Source organism: Periplaneta americana, chromosome 12 (assembly GCF_040183065.1).
Source record: "Periplaneta americana isolate PAMFEO1 chromosome 12, P.americana_PAMFEO1_priV1, whole genome shotgun sequence".
Lineage (NCBI taxonomy): Eukaryota > Metazoa > Arthropoda > Insecta > Blattodea > Blattidae > Periplaneta > Periplaneta americana.
The window spans coordinates 80,558,604-80,585,314 of NC_091128.1; the positions used below are offsets into that span (position 1 = coordinate 80,558,604).

The window sequence follows — 26,711 nt, forward strand, 5'->3', positions numbered from 1 at the left end:
GGAAGGATAGGCCTAAATGCGGTAACATCCCGTTGCTTTCCGCACACCACTATCTCTTTCGCATCTTATTAAATTCCAGGGGGCCCAAGCGTGGAGATGAGGAGAGTGGATTTGACTAATTGGGCCCTCCGGACTTCACCGAAAGTCACGGCAAGGGTTAAATATTAATTCTATCAGGATGTTTGACCCGGTCAGAGACCGGGAAATCTCAATTAGCCTTTGCCACCCGCATCCTGGACTAGCTTCTACGAATCATCAGAAAATCTTAGAGTGTGATTGGGCCAATTTTTCCGAAAATGTTTCCACACTTTTGCTCTCGTAGCTCAGCAGACGAACGTCGGAATTTAGATGTCAACGTCTCACGTTCAATTCCTCGTTACTCCTTTTCATTTTATTGTGGTTCAAGATAGTATAATGTAATAATACAAAAAGAAAAACTAATAGCAGTATTATGCAACTGGATTTTTCCAAACCTAATATTAAATTTGTGTTATTTATATCGCTAAAGAACGATTACAATATAAATAACTTGAATATTATTTATACAGTATCACTAAAGAACGATAACAGAATATAAAAATGATAAATATCAGTTTGTTTAATTAATATATTTCGAAAGAACAATAACAATATAAATAACTTGAATATTGTTTTATAATGCTAATGAATGAAAACAGAATATAAATGATAACTTGAATATTATTTAAATCGCTAAAGAACGATAACAATATAAAAAACGTGAATATTATTCATATCGGAATTTCACAGATTTATTACAGATGTATTTAAGAAATTGTAGAAGAACAGTAATTAGTAACAGTGTCCTATTTATTCTTCTTGGAGCCAAATTTGTAACTTTTAAAAGTGTGGTTACTATGTTGAAGTGTATGTGTTGTAACGGATGCTTGATATGTTATGTATGTGAGTCAGTTATGGGATGCTTGATGTCGTCGCAATGTCGTAATTATAGTTTGATTGTGTTTGTGTGACTATTGTGTATTAATTTATGATGTATGGTACGGAAAGCTGCATATTTGTGTTATAGAAGTGTTACGTATGTGTGTTGTTAATGTTTTTGTATGTTTCAAATTGATACCTGATATTTGTTTTGCAATCGCAATGCCTATTTTACGGATTGTTTATGTTTTGTTTACATCGCGTAAGTTAATTTAATTTTCTTTTCCATTTCTCTTTATGCCTATCTTTTTTGTGTATAAAACTATAGCCCTAACATACATATGTAAAATAGGGCTAACCCCCATTGGAGATACAATAATAATTATTATTCATATCGTTATAATACGATAACAGAATACAAATGATGACCTGAATTTTATTCATATCTCTAAAGAACGATAACAAAATATAAATGACGTGATATCCATCAAGAACGATAACTGGATATAAATGATAATTTGAATATCATTTACATCGCTAAAGAACGATTAAAAAATAAAATGAAAACTTGAAGAAGGCCCGAACCCACGACCTTTGAATCATTATACAAGCACTCTACCGCTGGTCTACGAGGCGCAGATACGGAACACTTTCTTAGTTCCGGAACTGCTTGTACAAGCACATGCATCGTGTAACATCGCCGCGACCCGAAGTGGACTTAAAAATATTCGCTGTTCACGAGTGCGGCCATTTTTTTTTTTTTTTTTTTTTTGACAGCTGTACCTAAGTTTTGAAAAAAATCAAGGTTACGGGAAATTCTAATTACCGTATTTGCGGGCACCTATAAATATTCTGTTGGGGATAAGTGATTTAATTTTTCATCAAAAGATACTATAAGTATTGTTTAATGCATGGTATAAATTTCGTAATTCTGTGACATAGGAATGGTTCAGTAGGGCCTACATGTCATTTGCAAGTTCAAGAGCTAAAATAAGTAGTCGTCATGTCCCAGTACCCTTAACAATTTGAATATGGCCGGTTAGAGATCATCATGGTTAACCTGTTTAAATCCTAACCGTGGTCGATGCACTGTAAAAATGCTTACTCGGCGGTTACCTGGCAATTTTAACTCATGGTTACACTAACAAACGTTGATGCATTTGACCATGTGTGTTGGAGCATTCCATTCATTTCACAAGCTTGGCACCGTGTGAATCTTTGTTCTCGAAATTCAAAGCACCACTGAAAGGCTATTATTTTGATACGTGAAAACCACTCAAAGGACTGTAACAAAACAATGATCCATCCAATCAAGCCTTCCGTCATTCCTTTGCATTGCTTCACTAACGTTTAAACAATGTGTAGGTACAATGCTCAGATTGTTCACTCACAGAATCACTTAATTTTCAGCATTGTTTCTGTTTTTCAGTTGTCGCACAGTACAAATCGAATCCTCACAACCGATACCATCAAGCAAATGAAACACTTGAGAACTATTGCTTCTATGTTACTAATTGAAAAAATTGAAAATTTGTCTCAATGTTTTCTTACGATGAAAGAGTAATGGAACGGAGAAAAATTCTCTCCGGCGCCTGGATTTGAACCCGGGTTTTCAGCTCTACGTGCTGATGCTTTATCCACTAAGCCACACCGGATACCACCCCGGCGTCGGACAGAATCGTCTCAGATTTAAGTTCCAACTCTTGGGTTCCCTCTAGTGGCCACCCTCTGCACTACGTCATAGATGTCTATGAACGTAGGATCGAAGTCCACACATGTGTTGAGGTGCACTCGTTATGAGTGACTAGTTGGCCGGAATCCGACGGAATAAGCGCCGTCTTAAATCAGGAAGTGATTTACGCATATCATATATATTGTTTTAATGTACCGAAGTACATATGATATTTCCATGCAGATATTCTGCGTCATCATAAGATGAAAGAGTAATGGAACGGAGAAAAATTCTCTCCGGCGCCGGGATTTGAACCCGGGTTTTCAGCTCTACGTGTTGATGCTTAGTATCCGGTGTGGCTTAGTGGATAAAGCATCAGCACGTAGAGCTGAAAACCCGGGTTCAAATCCCGGCGACTAAACAGTTTACCATTCATGACATCTAACCAAAAAATTTATTCCGTTTCATCACATGAAACAACTACTCCGAACTCCGAAAACCGAATACAACTTTTAAAATATATGTTGTTTATATATTAATTAAATGGTTTCAAACGAGACATGACTAATCCAAATGAAAAGTTTCCCAGATATTCAAGTAATAACTGCGAACTGTTAAATCCATACGTTACCAAACTTAATCTCGCAATTGCAGCCTTCATCAGTAAAAAAAAAATTAATGCTTACAGCAAGGTAGATTAAGAGAAACTTAATTTTTTCGATATTGTGAGATGTCAGTCTGGCTTTAAATCCTTTATTATTACTGTATTATTTATTAATATTATTAATTCGAAAGTAGAATAACGGCCAATGAAATGAAATTTATGAGATATAAAAAATGGGATCACAAACGCAATGAAGGTGTAATGGAAGAATTACAACTAGAACTGTAAGTAATCAAGTAAATCATTATAAGAACAACTGGATAAATCATCTGCATCGCATACGTAGAGGTAGAATCCCAAAAGTCATGCTCCACTATCGTCCAAACGGGAAGAGATCTCTCGGTCGTCCACAGAAGCGCTGGATTGAAAATTTAACTGTGAAATCATAACAGGCCATATGGCCTAATACTTGAAGGGAAGAAGAAGAAGAAGAATAAGAAGATTACTTATTAATTACGTTCAAATTTCAAATAACACTAGCTAGTAACTTTTTTCATGAACGTTGACAGCATGTGCGAAGACAAACTATGCTGTCAACATAACAGCAATTACTGGATTGCTGTACTTCGGAGCTTCATAAGTGATACAATGTCTTTCGCAGAAGCATCTGAATTGAGAGGATATAAGCGACGTTTCCAAGAAGGTTGGGAACATAAATATTTTGTTATTTCTATGGGAGATCATGCAAGATGTCTACTCTGTTGTGAAATTATGCAGGAGTTTCATATTACATATATAAAAAGGCATTATTTCAAACAACACCTTTAGTACAAAACAATCGAAGGTATATATTGTTTTCACTTCTCAGTAATGTTGTTACAAAATAATTCTTTCATTTATTAGAAATCAAATGCTTTGATACAGGTTCTCATTTCAAATATTCACGTACCTACTGTATTCTACTCCACTCTACAGTATAGTTATATATAATTCTTACATTTATTAGAAAACAAATGCTATGATACAGATTCTCATTTCAAATATTCACACACTGTACTCTACTCCACTGTACAGTATACTTGTGTATATTCGAAGTACTGGCACGAAAGTGTATGCTATGTTTAAAGTGTGAACGTGTTAACCAGCTAAAAGAACTAAAAGCAAACGTCATTAGAAGTTCAGAAGAACAAACCAACCAAAAACACAAATTATGTACTGCGTGTTATATCGATACTTGGGAATTAGCTCGTGCAATAAAACCATATAGCGACGGGGAATTGCTAAAGAATTGCATGACTAAAGTATCAGAAGTAGTGTGCCCGGAATATAAAGAAGAATTTCAAAACATCAGACTGTCGAGGCGTTCTGTTGCAAGAAAAATCGAAAATATTGCTGTTTATCTTAAAGTAAAGTTCAAGGAATATGTCAAATTTGTTGCGTTCTCCCCAGCTTTGGACGAAAGCACTGATATCTTTGACATTCCTCAATTAGCAATATTCATTCGCGGTGTAGATGAAGAAATTTCCACACATTAGTTTTTATTATTTTTATTTTTCTATTTTAGTAGGTTATTTTACGACGCAATTATCAATATATTTGGTTCTTTAGCGTCTGAATGAGATGAAGGTGATAATGTCGGTGAAATGAGTTCGGGATCCAGCACCGAAAGTTACCCAGCATTTGCTCGTATTGGGTTGAGGGAAAACCCCGGAAAAAACCTCAACCAGATAATTTGCCCCGACCGGGAATCGAACCCGGGCCACCTGGTTTCGCGGCCACACTAGTTTTTATTAAATCTATTACCTTTAAAAGAAACAACGGGCAAGGATATTTTTAATGCTCTCCGCTTATCCCTTGATTCAAAAATTTACAATGGCAGAAACTCGTGTCGATTGCTACTGATGGTGCACCTATTATGATTGGGAGAAAAAAAGGGGTTTGTCGGCAGATTGGTTTCATTTCTAAAAGAAATTGGATGTAATGAGCAACTAATCAGATTTCATTGCATTATACACCAGGAAGCCTTATGTGCAAGAACTATTGATATGAAACATATTATGGATACAGTGATAAATACAGTGAATAATATAAAATCGAATTCATTAATTAAAGTACTGTCAGTTAAAAAACTTGCTGAAAGATATTTCTGCAGATTATGAAGACCTTATGTATTAAACGGAGGTTAGGTTGTTGAGTCGAGGCAAAATGCTTCAGCGTTTCTTCAATCTGCTAGAAATAATGTATATTTCATGAAGGAAAAGTTAGATTCTTTTATTTATTTTAATGGTAGTAATAACAACCTAATTTCTTCACAGTAAATATAAATTTACTATTTAGAAATTTTTTCTTTTTTTTTTCAGGCAAACACAGTTATTGATGAACTGAAAAAAGACGTCTGGATCAGAGATTTGGCATTTCTCACTGATATCTGTGAACATGTAAATCAACCCAATCTCCGCCTGCAAGGCCGCGGCCAAAATATTGTTAACATGTTTGATATTGTCAGATCATTTATAACAAAACTACAGTTGTTGAAATCACACTTACAAGAAACATCCTTATACGAGTTCAAAGATCATGGATTCGGTGATTTTCAAAGGATGGAGAAAATTTCAATATTTTTGTCACTCCTTTTCATGTTGAAATTGAAAATGTTCTCCCAGAATTGCAGTTAGAGGTACTGGATTTGCAGAATGATAGCTTCTTGAAAGCAGAATGTGTTAAAATTTTTTAAATGATGTCCAGTACCACATATCCACTGCTCAGACAGTTTGCTTCAAAAATAATGAGTAGGTATTTATCAACGTATCAGTGCAAACTTTTGTTTTCTAAAATGAAATTTATAAAATCCAGCCTCAGATCCCGCATAAACGATGCTAATCTCATTGCGCAACTGAAAATAGCATGCATAGATATAAATCCAAAAATGATTAATTAAATATCACGTCAATTAACTTTTCTAATTACATATGGTAAGTAGGAGTGTAATGGCGCAACTGTCTGTAAATCCGTCACTGCACTGTAAAGTGCAACCCCTCCCACAGTAATTGTACTGACATGAACCTGCCTCATTTAAGCATACTTAAATGCTACCGACCCTCAACTTCCGGCACAGAAACGACTGCGCCACCCAGGCCGACTCAGGGCTATATGCCGTGTGTGGCAACAGTTACATTCCACCCAATTCCTGAATTCTTTTGCATGGTTGCTCAAGTGATATGGGGGTTTCGCATAGACTTTTTGCAAGATAATACTAAGGCGGGGGCTATCAAATGCATTAACTCGTTATAGCTGTTGAGAATAAAGATTTGTATCGACTGTATGTCCGTTTGAAACAAACTCCCCATTTCAAAATTCCACCGGACACAAAATTTTTACTTTGAAGTCGAACCGATTTTGTTTGACGAAGACTTTGGCAGGCTGACGGGGATCGAACAACTATTTTGAGGTGTCGTGTAGCGGTACTACAATCATTTTTCATCACATGTGACAATTCTTCTGATAAATCTACCATTCATGGAATTAGCGATAAGCTGACGACAGATATCCACTCTGTTTTGAGCCTGTTCAGGTGTCAATCATGAGGAACAGATCTATAACTTTTGTTTCATGTATGATTTTCTAAGAGTCTTAATGTGGAGATGTATTATGTATTCTGAAGTACCTACGGAAACTTTATTTGTGGATTTTCTTCCAAAACTCGGCGTATATTCTCAATAATCCATACCTCTTATCTTCCAGGACGTTATAAATCGTAAATGTCTCCGTCATTATTGAAAAGCTGACACCAACGTTGTACTACACTTACTTACTTACTTACTTACTTACTGGCTTTTAAGGAACTCGGAGGTTCACTGCCGCTCTCACATAAGCCCGCCATTGGTCCCTATCCTGAGCAAGATTAATCCATTCTCTCTCATCATATCCCACCTCCCTCAAATCCATTTTAATATTATCTTCCCATCTACGTCTCGGCCTCCCTAAAGGTCTTTTTCCCTCGGCCTCCCAACTAACACTCTATATGCATTTCTGGATTCGCCCATACGTGCTACATGCCCTGCCCATCTCAAACGTCTGGATTTAATGTTCCTAATTATATCAAGTGAAGAATACAATGCGTGCAGTTCTGTGTTGTGTACCTTTCTCCATTCTCCTGTAACTTCATCCCTCTTAACCCCAAATATTTTCCTAAGCACCTTATTCTCAAACATCCTTAAGCTATGTTCCTCTCTCAAAATGAGAGTCCAAGTTTCACAACCATAAAGAACAACCGGTAATATAACTGTTTTATAAATTCTAACTTTCAGATTTTTTGACATCAGATTGGATGATAAAATCTTCTCAACCGAATAATAACAGGCATTTCCCATATTTATTCTGTGTTTAATTTCCTCCCAAGTATCATTTATATTTGTTACTGTTGCTCCAAGATATTTGAACTTCTCCACCTCTTCAAAAGATAAATTTACAATTTTTATATTTCCATTTCGTACAATATTCTCGTCACGAGAGACAATCATATACTTTGTCTTTTCGGGATTTACTTCCAAACCTATCTCTTTACTTGCTTCCAGTAAAATTCCCGTGTTTTTCCTAATCGTTTGTGGACTTTCTCCTAACATATTTACCTCATCCGCATAGACAAGCAGCTGATGTAACCCGTTCAATTCCAAACCCTCTCTGTTATCCTGGACTTTCCTAATGGCATACTCTAGAGCAAAGTTAAAAGGTAAAGGTGCATCTCCTTGCTTTAGCCCACAGTGAATTGGAAACCCATCTGTACTACACACTAATTAATATACCTTCACCCTCGACAGGAGCTTTATAATCTTGTTTGCAGTAGTGCTTTAGAAGGACTCTAATCTCAAACTTTATTACCTCTCTTTTAAATTATTTTAAGAATTGACGGCTGTGACATGCTCACAATATTTAATAAAAACCATAAGTCCTGTAAGTTGCATTGCCTAACTAAAGAAAATCGTTAAAATCTTACAAAAGACCAAACTTAAATACAGACTTTCCTTGCGAGACGATCTAATACTTTTGTCAGGGAGTGCGTTTCTGGGCAAAATTGGCGAATGATGTGTTTTCAATTTGTTTCATTCATTGAACGAATGAATAGTTTACAGAGTATGCTTACGGACTTGACTTCAGTATGGACTAATACATTGATCTACAGAGTGATTCAGTGACTATGTTACAAAATTTTAGGGATGATAGAGGTCATCAATATGAAGAACTTTCATACAGGAACCTATGTCCGGAAACGTTCCGTTTCGTAGTCACAAGCATAGATATGTTAGTCAGTGTAGCTAGCTACAATCGAACTCAGGGCCGTCCTTTTGAAGTTTGGTTGCAGACGACCTGTTCCTGCAAACGTTGGTGATTTCTCACAAACGCGATATAAGTTAGTCGGCGTAGTAAATGATATTTTGAACGATGAAACCTTGCAAATTTCCTTCCGTTTCCTTTTGCACTTCCATAAATGAAATGCATATCAGCAAGTTTCAGGGTTTAATCAATCAAAATATAATTTACGATACCAACTAGCTTATATCACAGTCTACTATATACAGCTTGAGTTTTGAGGGTGCTAGAAACAATAGACTGTGACAGTACTATTTTGCATTGCCTGTAATGAGGCGATATTAGCGATCCTAGTGGTGAGCAACTATCTAATGTTTGCATATTTACTACGTATTGAGCTTCACGACTGTAGGTCTATATACTAAACTGTGCTTATATTATGTTTATGAGAAATTACCAATGTTTACAGGAAACAAGTCGTCTGCACCAAAACTTCAAAAGGATGGCCTTCAGTTCGAATCTAGCTGGTTACATTGACTAACACATCTTGGCTTTTTACTAGCAAAAAAAAAAAAAAAAAAAACGTTTCTGGACATAGGTTCTTATATGAAAGTTGTTCATAGTGTCTCCTCCATCATCCCTAAAAGTATGTAGGCTAACATAGTCACTGAATCACCCTGTATACCTAGACTATACCAACGTTTATAAGAGTTGTAACAGTTTTAAAACTGTTTGGTGTTTAGGAAAAAAAATATATATAAATATTTTTTTATCAACTATGCCTATAACTTGTGGTTAGCTATTTTTCTGTGTACACTTGAAGCTCGTAATTTACTGTGGACTGTATTCAGAGTTCCTGTTAGATGACATGTTTTTGCTTGTTGATTACATAGTCGATTAAGCTGCGCACATCGCGCCTGTGGCCTGACGAACAGTCATTTTACACGGCACTTAGTAGGTCTGTAAGAGTCGTGCCCGCCAGTGTTTACAGCGCCACAAACAAATAGTCTGATTTCAATTACCGAACTGTCGCCGTAAAGTAACTTGATTTGTTAATTATCAGTTGAACATGTGTTACATACTCTTTGGACATTTCGTAGCTCGCCTACACGTAAAGCAGCGTCTGTGGTACAGAGCTAGAGCATTGTTCTATCCCGACAGTACTTGTTCGATGCCCGGTAAGTAGAGACCGGCAAATCAGACAAGACTCACGCCCGTACCTGCTTGCCGTCAGGCTTTGGTTCCGGTGACCCTACAAAGCAAGTTAACTTCTAAGACTGAACCCATTGAGCCCGGATTTTATGGGTTCAGTCCAGGCGGCACCCAAGAAAGCCTGCCTGTTTGCTCGTATTATAAGGTAGAGTGACTTGCATTCACGGAAGCCAGTATGCGCTGGTTAAGATGAAACAGTACTAGTTTGAAATCTAAGTTCGTTGGCCATTTAGTCACTTCAAAAAATCTTTATCTTATGGTCCAACACCGCAGATAATTCTTAATTAAATAAACACAGTTTTACGATTTATTGCGCTACAGAATTCATAAAATAATAAGACAATGTTATACATTTCATATTCCTGCAAAGTGCATCTGACTCAACAAAACAGTAACATTTCGTAACTTGTGACTTGTTGGGAAGGGAAGGGAAGGGAAGGGAAGGGAAGGGAAGGGAAGGGAAGGGAAGGGAAGGGAAGGGAAGGGAAGGGAAGGGAAGGGAAGGAGAGGAGAGGAGAGGAGAGGAGAGGAGAGGAGAGGAGAGGAGAGGAGAGGAGAGGAGAGGAGAGGAGAGGAGGAAATATGTTGAAAAGATATTGGTAACAATTATTATGAATATCAACAACTATTATAGAAAAATATTTCATTTTAACATTTTCCTTATCAACAATTAAAAGCCTAATGAATACCTGTAAAATGTATAAAAGTTTTTCGTTCTTCAGAATATTGATTTGCTATTTAACTTCTAAGGGACAGATTTCTTTTTATTTATGAAGCTGAAAGTTTGAATGGTTTGCATTAAATTTATATTACTACGATGAAAAGGAAAATGCAAATAATTTATAATAACTGTTGGCATTTAATGGATATTATATTGACGAGAACTAGTTTTCTTTGTCTTTATTAACGGTACTTTTCAGAAGACAACAAATTAAGTTTTCAGTAGTTTGTCTATACCTGTAGGTTTCTTGTCAGGCTTGAATGATTTGGTTCATATTTATCATGCATCTGAAAGCAACACAGTCTGGCACAGGTCGGCGGAACCCAACAGTCCTTTCGGGGCACTCTTAGGACTGTTTGGGAGTCACGTGCAACCGCACTGCCTGCCTGCTTGTGAGGGAAGGTTGCAGGCGGGGGAACGATACTAAGCGTAGGCCCGCTCATGGACGTAAACAGTCATGGGCAAGCCTGATAGACATTTTGCCTGTCTCTACCGGCCAGGTCCTTCACAACTTTCTCCACTCTCCATAGCATAATTCAAGAGGAATAGTAAATACTTTGTGGGATGGTAGTGTGGACTATTCCGAGGAAAAAAGTTAATATAAATATGTGTCCAATTTTCAATGGCTGTGGAAATACAGTTATTTGAATGTTACGCATAACAAGCATTACATGTGGTATAAGGAACAACAAAGTTTTACGTACTACGTACCACTATTCTTAATGGATGTAGAGAAGAAGCTGTTTGTAGTTCACTTGACTACAAGGATGGGTAGGTATGTACTTTTAGCATGACGGAGCACCCTGTACATTTTAGCTATCAGAATAGATCAATCCACACCTGTGGTGTAACGGTTAGCGCGTCTGGCCGCGAAACCAGGTGGCCCGGGTTCGATTCCCGGTCGGGGCAAGTTACCCGATTGAGGTTTTTTCCGGGGTTTTCTCTCAACCCAATATGAGCAAATGCTGGGTAACTTTCGGTGTTAGACCTCGGACTCATTTCACCGGCATCTTCACCTTCATCTCATTCAGATGCTAAATAACCTAAGCTGTTGATAAAGCGTCGTAAAATAACCCACTAAAAAAAAGAATAGATCATACTACAATCAGACGCTAAAATATTTACTATTACTGCTGAATCAGCTTGTATGTGCGCAAGTATGGTTGTATGTATGTATGTATGTATGTATGATACAGAAGTCCATGAAAAATTTTAAGAGGTGGCAAAGGAGGACACAACAAGCATTTTTTGTCAGACAATACGGACTCGGTTCTTTCAGTGCCATTAGCTCGATAGACAACGCCGAAGTCGGGAGAGCTCCGTAGCGCACAACACATCACCTTAAAATTCCAACGTTCCCTCCTTCGTACTATAGTTTCGACTGAGGCTCAATGTGATCACTAGGCCTGAGAAATATATGTGCCTCTGTCTTCGAGTACGTCTCAGAGTTGGGGTGAGTTAACGCAGTGTCTTTCGTTCGTTTGAACTCATGCTTATCATCACGGTAAGTTAGTCCTCAGCATTTGGGTGGTTGAAAGCCACTCCTTTGACTTCGAAACACAACTATCTGCTAAAGAAAAATTTAAAGACATTATTTTCTTTGTTAAAGAGAAATTTCACTATTTTAAAGACATTTTATTTTCTGTCTATAGAAAATACATCTAATATAACATTGACAAGTATGATACTTTTTATTTCACTATGTTAAAATGATGGTATATTACGTTTTTGTTTTACATAATTTTTCATTTCATATTATATTGTTGCAGTGAATAACAAACCACATTTTCAAATTTTCAAAGGTAAATGATTGTGTGTTGCTAGAAAACACAGCCTCATATCTAGAGAAACTTCGTTCTACTTCTGCAGAAACAATGGGGGATATTTGAAATATTTTACACAAGCATTATCTATCTCAAAATATGTATAATTATTTCACATTTCCTCATTTGAAATTATCACAAATTTCGTCCTCGGCATCTTGCTATTATTCTTCTTTACAGGACGTTGAATGTTGCCTGTTACGAATAGCAGTATTCGGTCGTAATGTAACCGATCAACTGAAGTTCACTGCTGAACGAAACACACTGAAATCCCCCACCCCAACGCAATTACGTACTGGTACCTAAGTCAGAGGCGCATGAAGCGCAATGTAACGGCATACAATTCTTAGCCCTACTGATCATACTCGCAGTCCTTGGATTACGAAGCCAATGAGATACGAAGACACTTCAGTGCGTAGAAAATATCGGATGTTGTCCTTATTATAAATCCAATCATTATGGTCTAGGCAAATCACGTGGCATAATTACATAAATATATCCATAGCGCATGATATTAGCAATTTGGATTTTCTTTCTCATTGCTATCGTTAATTAAATCTTACTGTGAACTTTCATGGACATACTTATAAGCCTTTTACAGTAAATTCTGGTGTGCCTCAAAGTTCCAATCTTGGGCAATTATTGTTTTTATTGTTTGTTAATGATATTGTGAATTGTGTACAACATTCTAAAATTTTATTATTTGCGGATGATATTACATTGTGTAAATAAATCAAAACTATATCAGATTGTAAGCTACTTCAAACAGATATTACAAACTTACATATTTGGAGTATTAATAATAAATTGTTATTTAATATTAATAAGTGTATACATATGACCTTTTCTAGATTGAAAAATACAATTAAATGTTCATATAAAATAGAGGCAAAAGTTTTACCAGCAGAAAATGAACATAAAGATTTAGGTATATTATTTAGGAGTAATTTTACATTTCATAGTCATATTAATAATATTATAAATTTGTCCTATAAACGTTTAGGTTTTGTTATGAGAAATTCTTGTAAATTTAAAGTCAAAACTATAATAATTTTGTATAATTCCATTGTTCGATCAAAATCAGAGTAAGCTGCTGTTATCTGGAACCCAGTTACTAATAAATATATTTTGTTACTAGAAAAAATTCAAAATAAATTTATGAATGGTTATATTATAAACTTTATAATGATTATCCTACCTATGAGAGTTATGCAACAATGCTTCAACATTTCCATTTTACTAGTTTGCAAATTAGACGAAATTGTCAATCATTAAACTTTCTTTATAAAATTATTAACAATAAGTTGGACTGTGTTGGTTTATTTTCTTATATAACATTATATGCACCTAAGCTTAAAACGAAATTTTGAAATTTATTTTACATACCAAGGACAAATACTGAATTCCACAAAAATTCCCCAGTTTTCCAAATGTTACAGTTATACAATAAATTACATGCTCATCCGAATGTTGATATTTACAATATGAATTTCTCTAGATACAGAATTATTTGTTATCATATTTTACAGAATATTGTTATTAATTAATTTGAAGCTATTTTCACACCTTATTTCAATTTCTCTTTTTTATTTCTCTTATTTCTATTTTGTTTCAGTTTTTAATAAGTGTATGTTTCCTTTTCCTTGTTTATGTTTTATAAATTAATTTGTTAGTCGTGAACATTGTAATTGGGCTTTCCCTGTTATGTTCAACAACAAACATAAATAGATAAATAGATACCATAGTATTGTAAATTATTTTATGGCGGATTCAGGAAGCATACATTATTTGTAGTAAAAGAAAGTACACAAAAAATATATCTAATGCATGTGTACTCGAAGATTAATCATGATAAATACCAATTCGCTTGGTGTCCGTCTTTTTCAATTTCACCACATCTTGGCTTTAGTACCCTATGGTAATATAGTGATGGTAATGGCCAAATTGGCATTAACAACATAAGATGTGGTGATTCGGTGTAGCGTGCAGTAACAGCTATCTCTGATGTAAGAGGTGTCCAGAAAAAGAAGAACAAGAAGGACAAGAAGGAAAAAAAGGGTTGTGATAATTGAATTGTGACGTAAAGTGTAAATGTAAACCTCGAAAATTAGAACCCCGTATTTTTCTCGAACAATATACAGAGTGAGTCAGCCAGGGCTAGACCGGTGTCGGCGGAAAGTCGTATGCGTGGTAACTAGTGATCAGACATCTTGCTCGCGTACGTTTCGTATTTAGTTACGTAAACACGTTCACAGTGAGGTCCAGCTGTGTACCGTACATTTAGAATGCTGTAGTGTGTCCATTATGAAATATAGCCTTGAATAACGAGTGTTTATTTACGATAACTTTGTGAAACACGAATCTTGGAGAACAGTTGTAACAAACTTCCGTCAGTCAGTCCCGGATTCGTCAGAGCCTTCTAAAGCAATGATTTGCAATTTAGTGAAGAAATTTCGTGTAACTGGATCAGTACTGGATAAGAAAAGACACGTGTGAAGCGTGTTCTCACTGAGGAGATGTTAGATGAAATTGGCCACCGACTACAGAGAAGTCCTATGACATCATTCCGCCGTGTAGCTCAGCAAGTAGGGTTGTCACAGTCTTTAGTGATAAGAGATACGAAATAAGTAAAATTAAAATCTTACAAAATTCGTGTAGTTGAGAGCAGACTTAAGTTTTGCATGTGGTTCCAACAGTTAGTATATGATGGACTACTTGACCCCACCTTCATTTTTATAGTCACGAAGCATGGTTCCATCTCAGTGGTTACGTGAACACTCAGAACAATCGTTACTGGAACAGTGAAAATCCACACAGTTTTCACGAACAACAAATTCGAGCCATTCGGAGAACGAACTGCAGCGAGTTGCTGGACATATCTTCAGGAGATGTGCAGTCTGTCAGATATCACAAGAACATCATTTCGAGCATGAATTGTGAATTCGGTAAGTACATCATTACGCAATACTAAACGCAAAATCCTCCGTATATGGTAGCGTCGTTACGTACGAATCAGCCGCCATTAAGTGCGGTTAGGAGTCTAGCCCTGACTGGTTCACCCTGTATTAAGATTCCAGAAAATTTTCAGTCTGCGGTAAACCTGACACAATAGGTTTATAGTAACTAAAGTACGATGCATCTAAAAGATGTGTAAAAAAAAAGGGTCTAATATTTTGAAAGGAGGCAGTATTCATTAAAACAAGAAAAAATAATAAACATAGGTCCTAAACTTTATCTTTGAAGAAACAAAGACTGTGAAACTGGTATTGTAACAACTATATTCTAATGCGAGTTAAGAAAAAAGGTTATAATATTTCGAGAGGAGGTAATATTCATAAAAAAACAAGAAAAATTCTAACAAACATGGGTCCTAAAATTAATATCTTTGGCGAAAAAGGACTGTGAAATTGAAATTGAAACACCAGCACAACTTATAATGTGGGTTCTTTGCTCATTTCTTAGTTTTTTTTTACTTAGTTGCTTAACACCCTTTTTTACGCTCTGTACATATGATTATAACGTAATTATATCGTCTCTGAAACACAGCATCGATAACTGTACCTCCATTCGTTGTAGACTTATTTATAATGCCGAAATTCAAAATTGTGTGATAGGCAGCCTATTAATTTTATGAAGTACCTAACACACATCATCTCCATATTCGGTTTTGTTCTGAATTTGTAAACTAGTCCTTTTTCGTTTTGAATTATTTGTTCATTCTGAAATAAGTTACAATTAAACAACTTTTTGAAATCGCTGCATTTTTCGGTGGATATCTTGAAAGATTTCTCATAGGAATGTCGGACAAGACGTTTCCTAACAAAAATATCAGGGGATTCATGCAACCCCTATAATTGCGTGTAACTTAAGTGGCTGGTGGTTGTGTGATTTCATTAACCCTTTCCGCTCGAATGAGTTCATAATTACAAACTTTCTGTAATCTCCGACTCGTATGATTTGCCTGATGATTCCATTTGGTATCCTCAGAAGTTGTTTCATTCTTTACCGATAGAGTGCAGCACCCACCAGTTCCTTGGCCAGCTGTTATTAGAAAGAGGATTGCTTTGTTTTTTATGTTTCTCCATGATGTCTATGATCTTGTGCATACCCATAAATTGGGTGTCAGAAAGACTTAGTAGTAGCACAGTCTAGTATATACAGCCACGAAGCTTGAATTGGGAGGGTGCTAGGAACAATTGACTGTGCAGGTACTATTTCGCATTGTCTGTAATGAGGCGATATTAGCGATCCTAGTGGTTAGCAACTATCTATGGATGCATATTTACTACGCATTGAGCTTCGTGACTGTATGTACTAGACTGTGGTAGTAGTAGATCATTTCATGATGAGCAAGATCTTAGCATAATCATAAAACAATGAACTTTAAGTTTTAATGAGTATAGTGCAAGATAATAAATGTAGCATTCGCTGATAAGGCCACTTGTAAGTAATATGCTGAATGTAATATATAGACAATGATATTAAAACTAGTTTTATTTTTCCAATAATATATTGCAGGTTATTAAGGAGTAAGATGCGCGTACAGTATTACAGGAATGATAATTGATATTTATCCCACTTAAACGTTCCACGTTAAAATAGCACTATCAGTGAATGTCCCCACGGTTCTAATCATTGAAGTCATCCGCGAAAATACCAACCTATGAAAAATGTAAGTTTACGGGTGGAAACGTTAGAACGGTTTTCCACCTAACGAACAAAATAAAAACGAAACAGAAATTCATGTCGTTCTAAACACAATTGCAACTAGTTGCAAGACAAACATGTTGGAAACCCGAGTTGGTGAAGACTGTTTGTATTTTGTTTTTAGAGTTCCAGTTGAAGGCGTAAACATAGAAGGGTTTTGTATTTGTTTAGAAACTGTTGGTATAGTGGAAACAATGTTGTGAAGGCAAGAAGCATCGTAAAAAAATTACAGAAAAGTAATATTTGAACAACGAAAGAAGTTATCAGTTTAATTTAAGACGCTCGCAACTGCAGATGTTATATCAACGTCGCCGGTGTGCCGGAATTTTGTCCCGCAGGAGTTCTTTTACGTCAGTAAATCTACAGACATGAGCCTATCGCATTTAAACGCACTTAAATGCAATCGATCTGGGCCGGGATCGAATCCGCAACTTCGAGCACAGAAGGGCAGCGCTATACCAACTACGCTACCGAGACCGACAATTAAGACTTCCTCGGAATATGCTAATTTATGGAACAAAAAATATATTACTTAACTTATTTAACGACGCTGTATCAACTACTGGGTTGTTTCGCGTCGATGGATTTGGTGATAGCGAGTGGTATTCAACAAGTTGAGGCAGAGATTCGTCATAGATTACCTGTCATTCGCCTTACGGAAAAAATCCAACCAGGTAATCAGCCCAGAGGGAATCAAACTCACGCTCGAGCGCAAGTCCGAAGCAATAGGCAAAAGAGTTACCACATGACTTACGCCGGTGGCCGCAAAAGGTGTTAACTCAAAGAATCAAATTAAAAATAGACACACACAAGGAAATAATAATACTAATAATAATAATACTAATAATAATAATAATAATAATAGCAGCTAATAATAATAATAATAATAATAATAATAATAATAATAATAATAATAATTTGATTTAATCTGGCAGAGCTAAGACCAGTAGACCTTCTCTCCCGCCTAGCCATACCAATAGAATACAATAGGCTTGCAGTAATTGTTAAACACAACTTGTCCATTGCTGTGGAGTAACGGTTAGCATGCCTGACCGTGAAACGAGCATGCCCAGGTTCAAATCCTGGTTGGGACAAGTTACCTGGTTAGTTTTTTTTCGGGATTTTCCCTCAACCCATTAAGAGCAAATTCTGGGTAAATTTAGACGCTGGACCCTGACTCATTTCACTGGCATTATCGCCTTCATTTCACTCAGATGCTCGATAACTATAGCAGTTGATAAAGCGTCGTAAAATAATCAATTTAAAAAAAGGCACTACTTCGGAAGAAATTGATAGAAAAATAATCATCAGCTTCTGGGATAAGGTTTTTCGACCTGTTCCGTCCTCTCAAAGAAACTGGTACATCCATCTCTTCATTGGTCTACCTCTCTCTTTCCTCTCTTTAGGCTTTTGAGATCTTTTCGGGAATGCGGGAATCTCGCATCCGTGACAGGAACATACGGTAATAATTTTCCTGATATTCTTTTAATTATTTAAATTAAATACGTTAAATTCTTCTCTTTTTGCCTCACTATAGCCCATTGTTTATCTGACCTATATCCAGCAACCGCCCTCAAGAATCTCATTTCTGATACTTCCGTTTTATGTTTTTTACTTTTTGTAAGAGCCCAGCATTCCGAGCCATAAAGATGACTTGGAACTATTAAGATTTTATAACATTTTAAAATCTAATCTTTTCGTGTTTTATTTAGGAGAATAGATTTTTTTTTTTTTTTTTTTTTAGATTTTAGATTTATTTATTTAACCTGGTAGAGATAAGGCCGTGAGGCCTTCTCTGCCCCTCTACCAGGGGATTACAACTATAACATGAACAATAAGATTACAATTAATATTAAATTTACAATTACAATTACAATAAAAATTAAAGTACGACAAGAATACCTGATTAATGAAAGCTAGACATTTTATCATAGAAGTTAAGAACAAAGAATATTTTTGTATTTACTAAATTACAAATTAAACCTACAATAACAAAATTCTATAGTGATGAACTTACCGGATATTGAGATATTTTGTGGTATATTAAAAGAACTATTTACAAGAAACCATGTCTGAACGAGTCTCAATTACTGACCAAGTGCCTAGTAAGTTTGCGTTTGAATTGAATTTTATTTCGACAGTCCCTGATGCTAGCAGGTAACGAATTCCAGAGTCTTGGCAGGGCTATTGTGAAAGAGGATGAGTATGAGGAGGTGCGATGGGATGGTATTGTTAGTATTGTTTCATGGCGAGAGCGTGTGTTCAGATTGTGGTGGGAAGAAAGGTAAATGAAGCGAGACGACAGATACGAAGGAATAGAAGAGTTCAAGATTTCGAAGAGAAAGAGAAGTGAATGTAAATTTCTTTTCTTATCTAGTTTAAGCCAACCTATTGCTTCCAGGGATGGGGTAATATGATCATATTTACGAACATTGCTTACAAAACGTACACACAAATTATGAGCACGTTGAAGTTTCATTTTGTTGTCGCTGGAAAGGTCAGTCAGTAAAATGTCAGCATAGTCAAAATAGGGAAATACAAGGGTCTGCACAAGGGACTTTTTTAAGCAAGAGGGAAGACGAACATTTATCCTTTTTAGCACATGAATAATAGAATATACTTTTCTGCAGGTTTCTGTGATTTGCATGTCCCAGTTGATATTATTATCCATGTGAATGAGGATACTTCTAACTGTCCCGCATATTTGATTAAAACTCTGTACAGCAAGGTCCGAAAGTCTTGTCACCCATCCCCGCCTTATTTGTATGTTGATGTGCATCCATTTTGAACATGTCATAGCAGATGTGTGACAGTGGTTGATACTTTACGTTCCAGCTTGTTTAGTGGTCCAGAACATCAGTATGGGACCATCATTGTCGCGGCACAAAATGATGCGGCGCCATGTCCTGTGTGAAATTTTCCGCAGCAAAGGCGGTGTGATTTCCCTGAATGCCTTCCTAACAGGTTGCTTCAAACCTTCAATTGTCTGGTCTCGATGTTTCGAGACATGCTGCTTAATTATTCCCCAAAGGGAAATCAGACCGTCTTTGATGCGGAGAATTTCACACAGGACATGGCGCCGCATCATTTTGTTCCCATACTGATGTTCTGGATCACTAAACAAACTGGAACGTAAAGTATCAACCATTGTCACACATCTGCTATGACATGTTCAAAATGGATGCACATCAACATACATACACAAGGGCGGGGGGGGGGGGTGACAAGACTTTCGGACCTTACTGTAATTTCTTTTGAGGTCTACTTCTCTTGTGTTGCCGATAGAAAAAATTGCATTATCAGCATTAAAAACTAAATTATAAAGGTTGGCGTATTTTTACAACAAAATGGTTTGGTTATAATGCAATTAGCTTCCTACATCACAAAAAACAAATTCAGGAAGGATGCGAATTTGTTGTGTAATTATGTTCCTGTTATTTTATTTTTTTTTCTTTAAACAATAATTAATATAGTTTACAAAATTAAAGTACAAATATTTAGCTGTCCATGCAATCCATTATCATTGTTGTTTAACCCTATTCACACAAAAGCGATCTCACCCAGTATCATTGTGTACGACACTTCTTTCTTCTATTTTTATGGAATGAAATATAAACCGCCCACAAGCAAGCATAAGAAAGCCGTTCTCACTCAACGTTTTGTCCTACAATGCGCCTCTCCAGTAGAAACAGCTGACAACCTCGAGTGAAACATGTCCTTCTAGTTGAAACAGAGTTTTCGATTGCTTTGGCTTTGCTTAGCTGTGGGAGTGTTTTCAAAATTCGGAGACAAAACACTGACTCGACTTGTCCGTTTGGTGGAAAACAGTGCTTCAGAGAATTTGGTTCTCAAATGACAAGAAATTGATGAAAAAATATTTTTCTAACGCACTAAAACCCTTCGAAGCTCATTTTACTAGATTAACATACAGTACCTTTTTAGCATTTTCGCTCTATTTAAATCCCCTAGCGGCCATTTTCTAAAGCAGGGCGCTGAGATGTATATGAAAGGTTCAGAGCCATAGTGGGCCAAGCGCCATTTATTGAAAACGGAGAAAGCAAAGATTAAAGTTGAGTAAATACCATAGTTTAATGAAGATTGATATACAATTAGTTTTAATGTGTATACTTTATATTACTTGCTATATGTTTTCATTGAATTATGACAATTTAATTTTAAATAACACTTGGCCCACTATGGTTCTGAACCCTTCATATACTCTCACCACATTAACATGTCCACAATTGGCACTTTTTTCAACATTTTTATGCAATGTAAAAAATACTCCAATGTCCGCAATTAATGTTGTTTGATTGAACACACCATTTTTACTCTATGTCAGAGATAAAACAATAAGGAAAACTAACTATTTTTTAAAATGATATTTCAGATTTGCCTCTTTACAAATATTCAAAAATTAAAAAAAAGAAATAAGCGACATATAAAATTAGTAAACTATAAGGGTTTTCAGGGGCACTAAAGGGTTTTTTGAGAAAAATGTTGAAAAAGTGGTCTGATTTTTAGACGGAAGGTAGTCTGGAATGGGATGAATTCACGTGGGACATCAGTCGACTTGAAAACACGTTAGAAAATGGATAACAATTGAAAAGAATTGATCGGTGTAGGTAACCTAAAAGTGATTATTTAACGCGTGAAATAAAGAACACTTCAAAATGAACGCGAAACGCACATGTCACTTCAATTGGTATATGCAAGGCATACTAAAGGCCTAAACTAACCTAATTTAATCAGTCAGAGATACATGTATCAAGGCATACCAAAAGCCTAAACTAACCTAACATAACATAACCCGTCACTGATTCGTATATGCATGGTATACGAAAAGCCTAAAGTAAACCAACTTATCATCACAGATTCCCACAACGTAGAAAAAAAATATGGTTTATTTAACGACGCTCGCAACTGCAGAGGTTATATCAGCGTCGGCAGTGTACCAAAATTTTGTCCCGGAGGAGTTCTTTTAGATGCAGTAAATGTACCGTCATGAGCCTGTCACATTTAAACACACTTAAATGCCATCAACCTGGGCCGGGATCGAATCCGCAACCTCGACACAGAAGGCCAGCGCTATACCGATTACGCTACCTACGCCGACCTACAACGTAGAACTTGGAAAAAAAAAATGCAAGTTGTAAGTTTCAGTGTTGCGTACTATAGAAAAGCCAACTATAATATTATTCTCTTTAGTCTGAGATATTCTGCATAAAATATGTAGTAAGTTGCATACACATATTGATAGGGTAACTTCTATAAAAATTAGAATGTTAAGAACCAAAATTTGTGTTGGAGATTTTTAATCCGTTATTATTAAAAAAAAAAATAAAATTTAATAACATTAGTAATAATTAATATAGAGAAGCGAAATGTGGTAATTAATATATTAACATAATTAATAGTCTGTGATAGACTTTCAGGAAAATAGGTTAAAATCTATAGCAATTTCATACTTCAGCGCCCTTAGAGAATTACAGCAAATATACATTGTCCCATATCCTATTCATGAAGTCTCTCACTGTATTTCTGTATCAGACCTCTCAGCTCCATAGAACGGCCTTGTAAGTCGATAACATTAGGAACACACTTGAATGTCTTACCCTTGTCGAGCGAGCACTATTCGAATCTCCTCCGAAACAAGGCAGCACCATGCCCAGATGTTCCGCTTCGGTTATGGATCACTGTTCGAGTGGGGACCGCCGCGGAAAGCGCAGCATAGTCTATGCACTGCCTTTGCCTCCCGGGGGAGTTGATTACAGTGCCGTGCGGAAGTACCGGAGAGAGTCACGACCTGTCTAATGTTACATAATCGACCTTAAGGTCACATTCTCCGGGGGTAACAAGCTGTCAACCGCCCCAGCAGGAAGAACGGTTAAATCGGCACACAAGTCGACATAAAATTGTCAATGGATTTTACTTTCTTCTTGAACGAGCCTCCAGGAATAATGCGCGGTAGGAAATGATAAATGAATAAATAAATGCGTCAATAAACTAATAAATTAGTTAATTAATAAACGCAAAAATAAAGCAATAAAATATAAATTAACTAATGATTCGATAAAATATCAATAAAATTATAACTGAATTAATCAACGTACAAATTACTCAATAAAATAACAGTAAATTAATGAATGAATATAAGAAAATATAAATAATTGAATAAAATAAAAATAAATTATGATCTAATTAATAACAGTATAAATATATCAATAAAAATAACAATAAATAAATAATGTTTAATTAAATACATAAATAAACGCAAGGATAAACCAATAAAATATCAATAACCTGAAGAGTGAATGAATATTTTTATTTATTTATTTATTTATTTACTTATTTATATACTTATTTATATATTTATATACTTATTTACATATTTATATACTTATTTACATATTTATATACTTATTTACATATTTATTTAATTATATACTTACTTATATACATGTATTTCCTTATATACTTATTTACTTATCTATTTACTTACCTATTTATTTAATTATCTACCTACCCACCTACCCACCTACCTACCCACCTACCCACCTACCCACCCACCTACCCACCTACCCACCCACCTACCCACCTACCCACCCACCTACCCACCTACCCACCCACCTACCCACCTACCCACACACCCACCCACCCACCTACCTACCCACCTACCTACCTACCTACCCACCCACCTACCCACCCACCTACCCACCCACCTACCCACCCACCTACCCACCTACCCACCTACCTACCCACCCACCTACCCACCCACCCACCTACCCACCCACCTACCCACCCACCCACCCACCTACCCACCCACCTACCCACCTACCTACCTACCTACCTACCTACCTATCTATCTATCTATTTATTTATTACACCGTTCTCTACTCAGGTCATGGCGGATTGGATGTAGTCCAGGCCTACATATGTAAAAATGAACAAAATACTTAAACTAAACTAACGTCTGAATGAAATGAAGGTGATAATGCAGCAAAATGAGTCCAGGATCCAGCGCCGAAAGTTACCCAGCACTTCTCGTAACGGGTTGAGGGGAAACTCCAGAAAAAAAACCTCAACTAGGTAACTTGTCCAAACCAGGATTTGAATCTGGGTCCGCTCGTTTCAGGGTCTGAACCGCTAACCGTTACTCCACAGCGGTCAGTGTTTCAAATAATTACATAAAATAAAACATATTAAGCACGAATCAGTCATCCTTTCAGTGTTCTAAAACGATTATCACTGCGCTACATACTCCCTTTAGTAGCTGGTACAGACTGAGGTGAAGTGTACACATGCAACGCCCGACAAACGCCCTTGAACTTCGGCTCGTACGACAGGCGCAATGGAAGACATTCTTTTTGTACGTTCAGTAGCATTATATACCTTGTCTTACCTATTTAAAAGAAACGCTTTACACGCTCATTACATGAACACATACAACATACTTAGTACCTATAGTTCATTCCTACAAAAATAATATATGGGATGTAATTATATTTCACTAGGAATAACTACACTCTGAAAAAACCACCCACGTGTGTGCTACAGAAGACTTTACACGCTGATTTAATGTAATTGACTCAGTGACGCAGGGCTGTGAACGTTCTATTGTAAAGATTATTTTCTTTTTTATTTAAATTATATTACCTCTCTCTGTCTCTCTCTTTTCTTCCTCTCTCTCTCTCTCTCTCTCTCTAAGAGTAAGATGTTTTGCATATTTTATTCTTGGTTTATCTGGGTATCGATCCTAGTCCTAAATATAGCGTTTAAAAATTAATTAACAATTAATTAATTGTAATAATTATTGTACTGTATAATAAAGCGATCAACTTTCGGCACTGTACACGCCTATACAAAGTGGAAAGTGTTAATGAAGTCCTTTCAATGGTCGAAATCTGAGCATATTCTGAATGCAGAAATCCTCTACCATTATTTCCTTTGCTCTTAGACTTCTCAGAAATCGTTATTCCATTATCTTTATCGTATTTTATAAATAGGCTTAGGTCCAGTTGTACGAACACGGAACAAAGTCCTGTTAAAATTAATTCCATGGTTACGCGAGAAATGTGTTGTACGAACTCGGAACAGTGCGTTATTCAGAGGATATCTTCCGAATAAGCTATTCCAGACTTTCAGTTGCTGTTAAATTGTTACCTAGAGCAGCCATGGCGAGAACATGACTCGCGAGACATTGTGGCTCGCAGTGGTAGCTGTGCATTTCGCTTGCTTCTATCCTCCGCCAACCCCCACCCTCTCACTCACTGGAGTCAAACTCCGTTCCACTTGTATTTGTCTCTGATCTGCGAGTGGCATATGTCTCTCTCGAAACCATGTACGAAACTTCCAAGTAGGATGGAAGGACGCACTTTTTTGCTGTCAATATGATGAGAATATTAAATGTATGATTTGTTCACAAGTATTACGAGGAAAACGATTGTATAACATAAAACGGCATTATACTACATGTTACTGATGAAACATTAAAAGGTTAAGTGTTATTGTTGTTGTGATCATCATCATTACTATCATATCTGTACGTCGAATCTTTTACAGCAGATGTACGAATAATGCTGCTAGCTCTTCAATTTGAACTCACTGATTTGCTATGTGATGTCAAATGAAAGCTAGATGTAAGGACTTGACAAATGTTGAACTTTCAAATCTTTCCCAAAAAGAAATATCCGAAGCTTCGTTCTTTGGCTTGCTCTGTTGAAGCCATGTTCGCTACAACTTACGCTTGTGAACAATTATTTTCAACAATTAAAATAGTAAAAACCATATTTAGATCACGACTGACAGATGAACTACGACTGGCAGTAAGTGACATAATTCCTGATTTTGAAACTTTGTCGCAGACATTATAAAGACAGTTAATTTTAGGTTGTGATAATGTGTCCTATGTTTTCTTGTTCATTTCTTTCTTCGTTACACGTACTAAACATTAGTTTGTAGCCTTGTACTATATAAAATTGTATTTAAGTGCTTGACGTAAGGAAAATTAAAATCCGTTAATAAGTCAGACAATTGCTTCACTTCCCCTTCGGGTGTCCGCCTCCCTCCATAGGTGCTATGCACGTTACAGGTTATACATTGGCTCGGCGCACGATTACATTTTTGCCACCGTTGACCTAGAGAATAAATTATAAAATGGCAGCAACATTAAACATAAATCTCTGATACTGATTGTGAATTAATATATGATATATTTTTGAGAACTCGGAAACAAAATAAAATAAGACATAATAGACCTGATGTATGAAATGATTATCACTATGAAGAATTTCTGGCAAGATGTAGACTAAAAATGGACACTTTTAAGCATACAGGAATTAATCAATGATGATTATTAGGAACACATGACAGACAAGTGAAAATAGTTCACATTATCGTTTTAAAGAGATACTAATGTTTTAAGTAATTAAAATTGGATTTTAAACAAATTCATAAGGCAATATTGGAATATTATAGCCTAATATCAGTATTACATTCTGAATTCCTGTAGGCATTAGTGTGAGCATTAAACAATCAAACTACAGACTCCCAAGATTTTACCTTTTGATAGAATTTATTACACGACATCAGTTTTTCTTTTTTATTTTCTAGCACCTTATTATAGTCATTCACTATCTCAAGTAGTTTAATTGTATCTTCTATCTTATAGATTTGATTTCTAATTCCTTTTGATTCATTTCTTTATAATAAATTCCGTAGACAAAATAGTAATAATATGTTCAGAAATATTAAAAAACAAAACACCAT

At 36.1% G+C, this 26,711-nt stretch overlaps 1 protein-coding gene across 1 annotated transcript in view; it reads right to left on the bottom strand.

Annotated features, from left to right (window-relative positions):
* LOC138710607 (retinol dehydrogenase 11-like) overlaps positions 1–22,695 on the bottom strand; it is a 127,514-nt gene extending 104,819 nt beyond the window's left edge. The window contains exon 1 of the mRNA XM_069841612.1: positions 22,559–22,695. The gene's annotated coding sequence lies outside the window, so the exon portion shown is untranslated. The remainder of the gene's footprint in view (positions 1–22,558) is intronic.
* Positions 22,696–26,711: the final 4,016 nt, after the last annotated feature.